Source organism: Sprattus sprattus (genome assembly GCF_963457725.1).
Source record: "Sprattus sprattus genome assembly, chromosome: 1".
NCBI classification, from domain to species: Eukaryota; Metazoa; Chordata; class Actinopteri; order Clupeiformes; family Clupeidae; genus Sprattus; species Sprattus sprattus.
In genome coordinates, this window is record NC_137920.1 from 14,796,527 (window position 1) to 14,810,807 (window position 14,281).

Consider the following 14,281-nt stretch of genomic DNA (forward strand, 5'->3'; position numbering starts at 1 on the left):
GCTTGACAGAGAAACTAAATGTCAAACTGAGAACTGAAAGCCACAAACAGGCCTGTTTTGAGTGACCTAGTCAGCGGCCCCTAAATGGCCTCCTGCATGTTTCTTTGAAATACCATGACCTCACTGCACTAAGAAGCAGAAACAGAAGTGAGATAGGCGCATCAGAACAAGAACTAAGAAACAGCTTGATGCAAATCCTATACAAATTCTTTTTAACGGTCTGCAGTACTTCATGTACTTCATGGACCCAAACTTTATTTCTATTGTTCTAAACAAAAAGTTTTCCTTGAAACTGGTGGGTGGTGAAAGAGGTGAGTTTTACACACATAGCTGTTGCGCACAACACAGTCACTCACAACAGGCCTGTGTGTGGCTTGCAGCTCTCAGTTTAGCCATTAAGCTATTTCTATCAAGAATGTGAACGTGTCATTTATCACGTATGTTTCTGTCCGGCCCTCGACTTGGACAGAGTTTTTAAATTTGGCCCTCTGTGTTTTTGAGTTTGACACCCCTGCTCTAGGGGGTTTAGGCTCTGGGCTCAGTAAAGTGCCTTGGGACAGTTTAAATTGCTATTGGAGATATATAAATAAAATAGAATAGAATTGAATTTAACATATTTGAGTTTCTGATCTGCATTTGTTGTCAAAGACATTCTCTCATGAATACCTACTGGATTTGCATCAAGCAGTTTCTTAGTCCTTGTTCTGATGTGCCCATCTCACTTCTGTTTCAGCTGCTCAGTGCAGTGAGTTCATGTGACTTCAAAGAAACACACAGGAGGCCATTTAGGGGAGGCATGCTACTGCCACTGTCTGAGAAGGTGTTGCAGAAAACACCGTTACTCCCAACAGGCCTGTGTGTGGCTTTCAGCTCTCAGTTTAGCCGTTTAGTTTTTTCTGTCAAGCAGAGCGAACCTGCCATCTATCACGTATGTCTCGGTGCAGAGCACATCAACAGGAAGTCTTGTGGTGAAGCCATGACCACACATGTACTGAGATGAAAACTGCACTGAGGCAGTGATGAGGTGATTGGTTTATTCCATTCAGTTGCTGATCTGATTGGCCAGTTCTGTGTGTGAGAGACAAGGGTGTCGCTATGGTTGTTATGTTCTATAAGAACGTATTTTGAACAGTGGTCTGTAGTACTTTGTGTACTTCATGGACACAAAATGTATCTCCAGTGTTCTCAACAAAAAGTACATTTCTACTCATTTTGCAGTAAAATTGTTGGTTGGTGAAGCGGTGAGTTGTACTACACACATAGCTGTTGCAGACAACACAGTCACTCCCAACAGGCCTGTGTGTGGCTTTCAGTTCTCAGTTTAGTGTTTCGTTTTCTCTGTCAAGCAGAGTGAACGTGTCATTTATCACGTATGCCTCTGTGCAGAGCAATGGTTTATTCCATTCAGTTGCTGATCTGATTGGCCAGTTCTGTGTGTGAGAGACAAGGGTGTTGCTATGGTTTTTATGTTCTAAAGGAACTTATTTTTAACAGTGGTCTGTAGTACTTTCTGTACTCCATGGACACAAATTTTTTTCTCCACTGTTCTCAACAAAAATTCAATTTCTACTCATTTTGCAGCAAACTGGTGGTTGGTGAAAGAGGTGACTTGTACACACATGGAAGGTTTTGCAGACAACACAGTCACTCCCAACAGGCCTGTGTGTGGCTTTCAGTTCTCAGTTTAGTGTTTCGTTTTTTTCTGTCAAGCTGAGTGAACGTGTCATTTATCACGTATGCCTCTGTGCAGAGCACATCAACAGGAAGTCACGTGGGGAAGCCATGACCACACATGTACCTCCTCTGAGGCAGTGATGAGGTGATTGTATTATTTCATTCAGAGGATGATCTTATTGGCCAGGTCTGTGTTAGACACAAGGGTGTTGCTATGGTTTTTATGTTCTAAAGGAACTTATTTTTAACAGTGGTCTGTAGTGCTTTCTGTACTTCATGGACACAAATTTTTTTCTCCACTGTTCTCAACAAAAAGTAAATTTCTACTCATTTTGCAGCAAACTGGTGGTTGGTGAAAGAGGTGACTTGTACACACATAGAAGGTTTTGCAGACAACACAGTCACTCACAACAGGCCAGTGTGTGGCTTTTAGCTCTCAGTTTAGACCTTTCGTTTTTTTCTGTCAAGCAGAGCGAACGTGTCATTTCTCACATATGTCTCTTTGCAGAGCTCATTAACAGGAAGTCATTTAGGGAAGCCATGACCACAGATGTACCTCCTCTGAGGCAGTGATACAGTGAGCGTTCTTTTTTTTTTTCATTTAGAGGATGATCTGATTGGCCAGTTCTGTGTGTGAGAGAAGGGAGATGCTATGTTTTTTTTCATGATCTATGAGAGCTTCTTTTAAACAGTGTTTTGTAGTTTGTATTTGACTGTTGTACTTCAAGACCAAAAAAATGTATCTCCACTGTTCTCAACAAAAAAGTAAATTTCTACTCTTTTTGCACTAAAACTGGTGGTTGGTGAAAGAGGTGAGTTGTACACACATAGCTGTTGCAGACAACACCGTCACTCACAACAGGTCTGTGTGTGGTTTTCAGTTCTTAGTTTTGTGTTTTAGTTTTTTCTGTCAAGCAGAGGGAACGTGTTATTTATCACGTATGTCTCTGTGCAGAGCACATCAACAGGAAGTCACGTGGGGAAGCCATGACCACACATGTACCTCCTCTGAGGCAGTGATGAGGTGAATGTTTTTTTTTTTCTCATTCAGATGATCTGATTGGCCAGTTCTGTGCTTGAGAGTTGTGTAGTTTGTATTTGACAGTTGTACTTCGAGAACACTAACTTTATCTCCACTGTTCTGAACAAAACATTTTTTTTTAACACATTTTGGAATAAAACTGGTGGTTGGTGGAAAAGGAAAGTTTTACACACATACTGGATATTTAGTCCTTTTTTTAATCCTTTTGGACGGTTTTATTTTTTATTATTATTCATAAGATCACTAGGTCACTAAGTCATCAGGAGGCTTTCCTCTCAAGAAAAAAAATCAGATGGCAAGCAAAATTATTTCCCTCTCTTGTATATGAATATTTGGGTGCTATGAATGTAGCATTTCAAACAACAAAACATCATCCTTTTTATTCATCTTTAAAGTATGGAAATGATTATGCAGACTAAATCATAGATACAGACAAACTGTGGAACTACCACATTTGCTTTGCAGTATGACCGTATTAGCAGAAGTTCCCATTTTGAGCATCAGTGGGCCTTGGCCACCATTTTATGTAATGTTTCGTCACAGTTTTCCTCTTAAAGCTTGCAAAATGGCTGACATTAAATGCATGTAGAAATAACATGAAAACGTCAAGGGCTTTGGCTGAGTGGGCCCTGGTCTACTCTCACCACAGGAAACACACAGCTGTCATGCCTTAACCTGTGTGCTGTCAGCTCAGCAACTGAGACACATGTTTTAGACACTACCACTTCTACTGTTTATGCATGTGGAGATTATTCTAGATATGCAGTACGTGCTGAAGGGAATGCAGACAGGTGTTTTATATGATAGGCTATAGAAGTAATCTGTCAGTGCAGTAAGGTAACTGCTGTTAATCAGTAAAACATATTAAACAATATTGGAAAGTATTATTTTTCATTGTGTTTTCAGAACTACATGTTGTTACGGTGTGTTGAAAACCTTCTCACAAAAAAACAAACAAACATCTGTTTTAAAGAGACTGTCCTTTGTCCTGGCACCAGGTTGATGCTATTTGAGCTCATCAGCTGATCAGATAGACCCCTCCCTGAAGCAAAGTTGTCCATTGGCCCAGGATCAGCCAGGAGCAGACTGTAGGCCTATACATTTACAGTAGTAGTGATAATGCACCCCCTACTGGAAATGTATATCACATAAGAGAGAACTACGGCAGAAGTAAACCTTAAACAAGATGGGGGGTGGAACATAGAAAGAAAGAAGGAAGGTACCATATTCAAAACAAAACTGGCCTAAAGCCTAGGATTACATTAGTACAACATTGTCATATGTTAAGCTCCCTTGATATTTTGGGAACTTATTCTGTCAGACAAAGTATTAAATTATGTCTAAAGCAAACGGTTATGTGAATGTGAATGTGGAAATTGTCAGTCTGTCATTCTCATACAAATAACAATGTTGCTACAGATATGCTGAATAATAAAATAAATTGACTACATTGTGTTGCAGGCACTCTTAACCACTGTGAAGCATACAGTAAGTGATCTTGTTCTCACAACCATTTCTTCAACCCTTGTCTGGTTGTATATATAGAGAGAGCTGGACACTGGAACTGCTGGAAAAAGAGGATACTAAAGAGAAGAGTGGACCTTAGCCACAAGTCTTTTGGCTGATTTTTTTTTTATTTCAGTTCAGTTCAAAACGCCACAGATTGTCCGCTAAGAACAGAAAGGATGTCAATGAAAGTCCAAAGGATGATGGATTTTATTAGCACACAAACTCTTAAGCCTTGCCTGATGAACATGAAATTATTAATAAATTGAACCGTGACTATTGAATATGATGAACCGTGATATAATGATCTGTGTGGGATGCAAGCTGCTGGATTGTGGTTGCAGGCAGGCAGGAGCGGCCTTCACACGTCTAAGACGGCCTTCACATCCTTTTGATATGATATTGGAAATGCCTTGTGTCTTGTGATAGTGATAATTATGATGCTGATTCGGCTGTGTGCAGTGAGGAGTCCATGCCCAGAGGCATCAATTTTTCTGATACTCAACCTCGCAAGTAAGATCAATTATTTCACTGCAACATCAATATCTAAAAAGGTTGTATTGCATCTGGTTACTTTCTAATACCTTTATTGGTTAGCTGTCAAGACAATGCCAAAGAGAAATTCTGAACTTTTCTACTAACTAATGGTGGCACATCATGTACTGTGTGTGTGTGTGTGTGTGTGTGTTTGAGTTTGTGCGTGCGTGTGTGAATGTGACCATGGATAGTTTATCTGCCAGAATGGAATCTTAGAAAAAATGTGAACAGTAATGTTGATTGAATAAAATGACTAAAATCAAAATATAGACAGCCTTCACATCCTTTTGATAGGATATTGCAAATGACTTTGTCTTGGCTGTAGTGATCGTGATGATGATGATGATGATGATGATGATGATGATGCTGTGGCTGTGTGCAGCATGGAGTCCATTATACTTATCCACACAAGTAAGATCACATTTGTTAGGTGAAAATTCACTCAAGTTACCTCAGAAATCTGTAGTTGCACATAAGTATATTTGTTAAACAACAACAACAACAGCTAGTCGGGCTCACACACATCCTGGCAGGTCGGACAGAGGCACAGTCGTACTCTCAGAGAGATAGAGAGGTAGCCAGGGCTCACTCACAGACTGTAGACGATGAGAGAAAAGCAAAATGAAACACATCACACAAGGTTTATATAGAAAGAAGTTAGCTTTTTCTGACGTCGGTTTTACACAAGGTCGAAATAAGCATGTCTCATGACCTCTGGTCCAAACATGCTCTTACACATATACACACACACACACACACAAACACAAGACGCACACACACACACACACAAACAAACACAAGACGCATACAAGTTGTTCACACACAGAGGTCTCATGTTCAGAGTCTGATGGTGTTGTCTTATACACCAAAACAAATTCCAGGTAGGTGTTAACCTTCTTGGCAATAAATACAATTCTGATTCTGATTCTGCTCAGTGTCAGCTGCTCTCGTCTGATGCTCAGAGTCAGCTGGTCTCGTCTGATGCTCAGAGTCAGATGGTCTCGTCTGATGGCCAGGGGCGGCTGGAGGGTCCAGTCTCTGGGATTAAAGAAAAAGAAGACGATGATGACGATGGCTATGGAGAGTACAGTCAGCCTGGTAAGGAGTGCTGAGGTGAAGACACAGACGCAGACGCACACACACACACACACACACACACAGACACACAGACACACACACACACACACACACACACACACACACAGACAGACACACACAGACACACACACACACACACACACACACAGACAGACACACAGACACACACAGACGCACACACACACACACACACAGACACACACACACACACACACACACACACACAGACACACTGTAGTTACATTAAATATGCTACGGTCCTGACTTACTGTAGTAACTTAAGAAACGCCAGTCCTGGGTTTGATGTCCAAGGGGCACTGATAGGGTATTATTAAAAAGTAGATCTGTATTGTGCTGTGAAATAATCTGTCAAATGAATGAATGTAAGTCTCTTCTGTTCTGCTCCTGCAGTAGAGAGAACTGACCCCAGAGCAGAACACACCCTCTATTCGGTTGAAGACATAAAGACGGAACTGATCCAGGTAGTGTATGAAGTCTATGATCTTGTGATTTTTTTGTAATGCACATTATAGAATTACAAAACAAAATCACATCAGACAAGCTAATGCTAATGAAACTTTAAAAAAAAAAACTAATGCTAAAGGTAATAAAACTGTAAAACCACATCAGACAAGCTAATGCTAGCTAATTAGCTAATGCTAATAAAATGGTTTAACTCCGTTGGACAAGCTAATGCTAAAGCTCAGGGGCGTTTCTAGGATTCAAAGAAAGGGGGAGCTGGATATTTGCGCACGTAGCACACAACATTTTTTTTTTTTCAGACAGTTCATAGATTGGTTGAATCAGAAAATTGTGATTTTGCTCTTTAGTTTTGCTTGCATTTAGTATATGATAACACAAGAGACAGAATTTCAGGGTCACAGTGAAATTTGACAACACAAATATGAACTTTTCACAAATAAAGAGAGAGAAAAAAATGACCTGCTTGTAAAGGAAAGACGGATAAACTAGCGTTCATATTTGCTCCCAAATCCTAATTCTTAAAGTGAAAGTGTCAACTTTTGAGTTGTTTACTTGTTTTATTATGAGCAGAAGGGAATATGATTTTCAGTGTCAAATCTACCATTCAATGGGGACTGATATTATTGTTTCGAAATACTAGAGATATATATTACGTAATGCAAAGAATGGAGAGGTGTCGATAGTTATTTCTTGTATTTCGAATTTGCTAGTTCACACTCACTGGGACAGTTTCTAACAAAAATAGCTAGCTAGCTAGCTTAGTGTAAACATAGCCCACTACAATTTTCTCTTTAATTTACCTCAAGTAAACATACATTTAAGCAGTTAACAATTGTTAACAACTACAGATAGCCACATTCTGTAACTACCTTTACTTACCATTTCACTCCATGCATCATTTACTTTGAGCTAAACTCCTTGGCTATAATCTTGGATGATGTTGAAGAGACCTTACTTGGCAGAGTGAGAAAACCAGCGCAGCAGCCTCCGCGAGATCCCCGTTGTATCGTTAATGATATGCTATTGGATTGTAATTTTAAGGGGGAGAAAACCTACAAACCAGAACGCACGCAAGTACATATGTAGCATTTGAGAGTTATAAAAAACGTGTCCATGTGAGAAACAATCGTTTAATTTAATGTAATTTTTTTTTAAGCCAATAATGCCAAATCATTTTGTGGGGGCTGAAGAACATTTTAGGGGGTCTTCAGCCCCCCTTAAACAGGCCTAACGACGCCCCTGCTAAAGCTAATAAAAGTGTTAATCCACATCAGACAAGCTAATGCTAATAAAATGGCAAACCCATTTAATCAGACAAGCTAATGCTAAAGTTAATAAACCTGTTAATCCACATCAGACAAGCTAATGCTAATAAAATGGCAAACCCATTTAATCAGACTAGCTAAAGCTAATACTACTGTTAAATCACATCAACAAGCTAATGCTATGGCTATCCAGACTGTTGGGCCGCAATATAAGACAACAACGAATAGCAGCTGCATTTAAGCGAATACTTCAACATTATATCGTTGACAAGTTTTCCTAAAGTAAATGGGCTCATTGCCAGTGTTTGCATGTGCCCCTTCGTCTGTGTGTTGTAGGAGGACGAGGACGTATCGAGCGTGGCTCCGGTCCTCAGCCCTGAGACTGACCTGTGCCTCACAGACCCCCTGTATCTGGCCCAGCTCAGTGGGGTTGCCGTGGAGCTGGTGGACTGCTGTAGAACCCAACAACAGCAGGGGACGGACACGGAGAGCCACAGAGATGGAGAACAGCCTGAGACCCGTAAGAGATCACACACGCACACGCACACACACATAAACACACACACACACACACACACACACACACACACACACACACACAAACCAGGTGGGCCTGTGGTATTGAGTTGCCTTTTTCACACACCTAAAGACACACACACACACACACACACACGTACACACACACACACACACAGACACACCCTTTCACACACCTACAGATACACCCATAGAAACACACAGAAACACGCTCAGCCCGAGACCCGTAAGAGATAACACACCGACAGAAGCACAAATGATCTCACATACATGAAAGTTGAAATGTAATTGTGTTAGGGTGAGGTGGTGCAGTGGAAGCGGTACCTTCAGGTTCAATTCCCGATAGTTGGAGGCTGTCTTTACGTTGCTTTTGGATGAAAGCATCTGCTAAATACCTTCACATTTAGGGTTACACAGTAGCCTGTTCCGGTATAACTACAAACATGGGTGCCTTATCTCACATGATACCCAGCGTGCAATGCTCTCTGTCAGAACAAGGCAGTGCAACGTCATGTTTCAATGACATTCTTGAGAACCCCTCTGTGAAAATATAGGGAGTGAGCTGCTACCAAACAGGTGCCATTTGCAAATTACCATTCTAAACCTGATCGTTCAAATCCTTGATTGTAATTGGCTAAAAGCCGTTGTAAAATCCAGCATTACATTATAATTTGACCTGATTACATTCCATATTACTGCGCAGCGAATGGCAAGGCATTCATATAGCGCATTTCATACCCAGTGTTCCATCTGGCTGTTGCGTTGCTTCAAGGGTTGCGTGGCAACGATTTATTTAGGAACTAAAATTTTTAGTGGTGGAAGAATGACGGTTTATCATTAAACTATTGTTTCTTAAATTGAATTGTCTTTATTTATGAACCATATCAAATATGTGTAGTTACAGGTTTAGAAAAGCAATAAGCCCCGCGAGTCCGTGCTTTGCGCTGATTTTAGAACAGGTAAGGGGGTTTAACGGCACTCCGCTTCGCGTCGTGCCTAACAACTCCCTTACCTGTTCTAAAATCAGCGCAAAGCACGGTCTCTTGTGGCTTATTGCTTAAGTAATAGCTAAGTAGCAGGGCTTGACACTAACTTTTTGGCTTAGGAGCACTGTGCTACTAACCCAGAAAAATTGGGAGCACCAGCAAATATCTAGGCGCACCACTATAAAAAGTTGGCCAAACCAAGTAATACTACTATTGATCAATGTTAACAACCTGGAATAACATGTTTGAACAGATTATAAAAGGAAAGGCATGACCTTGCTAAGGCTTGCATTGATAGGTGGAAAAGAATTGCATGGTATTTTAGGTGATTTAGATCAGGGGTTCCCAACCTTTTTGTCTTTTCGTATTTGTATCAGGTCAGGGCCCAACAGACACTCCGCTTATTTTAGTTTATCTATATTCCATTAGGCTAATTTAATCTATAATCCATTAATTCAAATGTATAAGCGAACATCAGCACCTGCTACAGGTGGAAGCCTACAGTAGAAAGTAATAAAAGAAAATCTAACTCCAGATATTGCATCAAAATTGTATTGTGCACCAAAAAACTACATAAAATCAAACACAGAACTTAGTTGCCGTAGGCCTAGGCCTATTTGTGCACAGCAAACAAGCAAGGAAATAACACCAGAATATACCCAAAAGGTAGCATGCACTCAAATCAAGTGATAAAACATACAAACAAGACCACTCAGCTAGGCCTAATTAAAATAGGTGATGCTTCAGACATGCAAACAAATAGGTTCAAATAATGTTCAATATAATGATTCAAATAATTGGAAAAATTATTTAAATCTGTGGCTGCAATCTATTATCAACATAAATAGCACTTCCTGGGCAGTAGTAGTAGGCGAATTGGTAGCTCTCCACAGAAAGGCATGTCCTCTTGGAGAATAACACTCCAATAGTAACGCAAAAAAACAGCACTAATGCAGCTTTACTGACGTCCGTCGACTCGTCTAACTTGTTTTAAAAGGAGCGGGCTGCCTTTCATCTGTAAGTGAGTGCTGGATGTCACGTCTCCAAATGTCTATTCAGATTTGAGCGCCTCAATAGACAGCTTTAAAACGCACTCAACACACTGCGCTTGGCCCAACCTCCATTCACAAAACCAAATATAATTGAATCAGGGTTGTATTTACGCTGAATATTAATTGTGTTGGTAGTAGTTCTTTCGCTTAAGAAACTTTTCAATTTCTCCGCTAATATCGCCACAGACTGGTCTAGTTATTTTCCTAGGGAAGTCGTGGAGTGTGGGTTGGCGATCATTTAACCTGGGACTGCTTGCTGTCGGGTGCTTTGCATTAAGGTGATTACTTAAAGACGAGCTGCTTCTGTTCTAGCTAAATTTAACAAATGCTCCATTAAACTTTTGTTTGGTCGATTGTTCCGTCATTTTGCCTCTTAAATAGAAAATTTCCGCTCAGCTCTCCCCATCTTCCACTACCGCTTCGTTATCTCCTGTCTAAATGACTGCAGGCACGTTTTGTGTCGTGTCAACGCAAACCGAAAGTAAACATGTTGCGTTACCTGCGTTAAAATATTTTATCGCATTAAGCCCGTCTACAATGATATCATAGATTAACGCATTAACGTTGATAGTCCAAATTAATATTGTTGTCAAGTAAAAATCAGTTCTTCTTGGGAAATTAGTGGGGGGAAAAAACACCCTGAAACCCGCAATTTTTGCCTATTTCTACAGGCGCACGCGTGCGACTGTGATTTCAAATCAAGTCGCACGGCCAAAATTCCAGTCGCATATGCGACCAGATCAGTCGCACTGGCAAGCCCTGAGTAGGCTAGATAACCTCCTGTAGTAATGTGTATGGACCTCATAGCCAAGACAATTCATGGGCAGCTAGGCAGAGTAGCGAAAGATAGTGAAATATTTATATACACTGAGCGTAACATGGCATAATCTTAAAATAATAATGCTAACATTCATGCTTGTTTGTGTGTGTGTGTGTGTTTCCAGTGAAATGGAAAGCGCCATGTACCTCATCCTCCACTGGCCCCTCTGGGAACCCTACAACCAGCTGGACACAGCAGACTGTTCCCTCTTCCTCCACCTTCTCCACAGAGCTGGAGGACTCCAGAGGTCTCTCCCATCCTCTGTATGAGGACCGCTTCAGCTCGCAGCTCAAGTTGTGTCCGTGCACCCACGCGGGAGAGAGGCGGCACCACTGTAATCAGTGCGGCAAGAGTTTCCCTTACGTGGGAAACCTCATAAGACATCAGCGCATTCACACAGGGGAGAGGCCGTACCGCTGCACACAGTGTGGCAAGAGTTTCAACCAAGAGGGAAGTCTCAAGCTACACATGCGCATTCACACCGGAGAGAGGCCGTACTACTGCACTCAATGTGGCAAGAGTTTTATTCAAGAGGGAAATCTCAAAACACACCAACGTACCATACTGGAGAGAGGCCGTATCACTGCACTCAGTGTGGCAAGAGGTTCACCCAAGAGGGAAGTCTCAGAACTCACATGCGTATACACACTGGAGAGAGGCCGTACCACTGCACTCAGTGTGGCCAGAGTTTTACAGAAAGGGGAGATCTCAAACGACATCATCGCATTCACACAGGAGAGAGGCCTTACCACTGCACTGAGTGTGGCAAAAGTTTCACTCAGTTGCATCACCTTAAAGTCCACCAGCGCACTCATACGGGAGAGAGGCCGTACCAGTGCACCTATTGTGGCAAGAGTTTTTGTACGAAGGGAAATTTGAAAAAACACCAACTTAAGCACACTGGGGAAAATCTGTAGTCCTGTCCTGGGTGGCTAGTGGAGGTATTTGTGTCACACCGTAGGCTTAAAGGTGTAGTCCATGAGTTTAATCTGTAAGATTTTACAGCATATCCTGCCTCTAAACATGAGACTCACAGTAAAGAAGCCGCTGTGACCACCAAACATGTGGTCACCATAGTCTCCCAAATGGTCATCTCATCATGGTAACCATTGTTATAAAGGTTAGGTCCCCAAACTGAATTGCTCAGACACCTGGGGTCAGGAAGTACACTGATGTGTGAGCAGCCACATACTGTAGTTTAGGAATGGGAGAAGGCCACTGAGAACCAGCTTACACAGTAGGTCAGAGAAACAACAAAAGGTTGCCAGACTTGTTTGCATTAGAAGCTCAGTTAATTTAAATTACAAGCCTAGCAGGTATCTTAAACAGTATATTTGACTTTGGTTTTGAGATGCTTGTTGTTCAGACCCACAGTGTTATTGGTAAGGATGCCAGTACCTAAGGAACCTGGACTTGTCACCCCTGTAGTCTGTATGTTTGAATTCACTGAATTCACACACATTCCCCACAGGTTGTGTGGTCAGAACAAACAGATGCCGAGTTTTATTTCCACACTCAGAAACATAGCAAACATGTGTAAGGTTAAACGAGGCTGTGGTAAGCCACACAGCACCAAAAAGGTAAAAAAAGGAGTTAGTATGCTAATTGTTTACCATGTTAAACATGTTGAGTGTTTTTTTCTCGTTTAAGGGGGGGTGGAAGAATGCTGGGGGTGTGTTGCCTTAGACTGACTCACGCTGTAGTTTAGACAGAACACTTTCATGAACACACCTGTTCCACAAGGGGGCGCCAGCCTGCTCCTGGGTTACCTATGGGTCTGGCTGCCCTGAAGCCGCACAAATGGAGGACGAAATTGGCGCTTAGAAAAACCTGAATGCTGTTGGTTACATTGGGAAGTTTGTTTTAATTTTGTGTTTGGCATTTTAATCTCTCTCCACAATGAATGATCCTTGGTCTAACTGAGATCCATGAACACTACCAAAACCACAAGGGGTTGCCAGCTAAAGCCTGAATGCTGTTGGTTAACCTCTCCACAATGAATGAATGAATGCTCTTTGGCCAAAATCAGATCAATGAACACATTCATAAACACTACCCAAACCACTAGGGGGCGACAGCTGAAGCCTGAATGCTGTTGGTTAACCTCTCCACAATGTATGAATGAATGCTCTTTGGCCTAAATGAGATCAATGAACACATTCATGAACACACCCAGTCCACAATGGGGCCTCTGGGTTACCTGTGGGGCTGAAGCCTAATGAAGGACAAATCAATTGAAGCCTGAATGCTGTTGGTTAACCTCTGTCCACAATGAATGAATGATCTTTGGCCTAACTGAGATCAATAAACTGGGCGTTTTGGTCTCATTTTTACGTGTTTTTTCTTAAAATTTCAATATGGCCGCGCATGTTTTAGGTAGGCATAGCAGATTCTCAGCAAGTGTCATACAGAGACACGCAGAGAGATGTCATACCAGTGCTGTACATTAAAGAGACACGCAGAGGGGAAGACCCAGAGTGATATAACATATGACTTAGTAGCTGGTGATATTAGATATAACTCAGTAGTAAGTGATATTAGATATGAATCAGTAGTAAGTGATATTAGATATGACTCAGTAGTGAGTGATATTAGATATGACTCAGTAGTGAGTGATATTAGATATGAATGAGTAGCGACTGATTAGATATGACTCAGTAGTGATATAAGTTATGACTCAGTAGTGATATGAGATATGAGTCAGTATTGATATTAGATATGACTCAGTAGTGAGTGGTATTAAATATGACTCAGTAGTGAGTGATATTAAGAAGAAACCATCAAAACATAATTGTGGCATGGCTTAAAATACACTAGTACAAATGTGATGCCCTCCCAGTTATACTTCCACACCTCATATCCTTATGAATAATGAATGTTTTGCTACAGGGTTTAGGTAACACTTTATAATAACTACACACAATTCATCATTTATTAAGCATTTATTAACTATTAGGAAATGGTTTGTTCACCATTAGTTATTTATTGTTCATACATAACGTATCATTAGTAAAGCATCTCTCACACATTTATAAATGGTTTGTTCATAGTCAATGAGCCTTCTAAAAAACTATCAAATAATGGTTTGTTCATAATTAGTTATTTATTGTTCATACATAACGTATCATTAGTGAAGCATTTCTTCACACAGTTATAAATGGTTTGTTCATAGTAAATAAGCCTTTTAAAAAACTATTAGATAATGGTTTGTTCTCCATTAGTTATTTATTGTTCATACATAATGTATCATTAGTAAAGCATTTGTACACACAATCATTAAT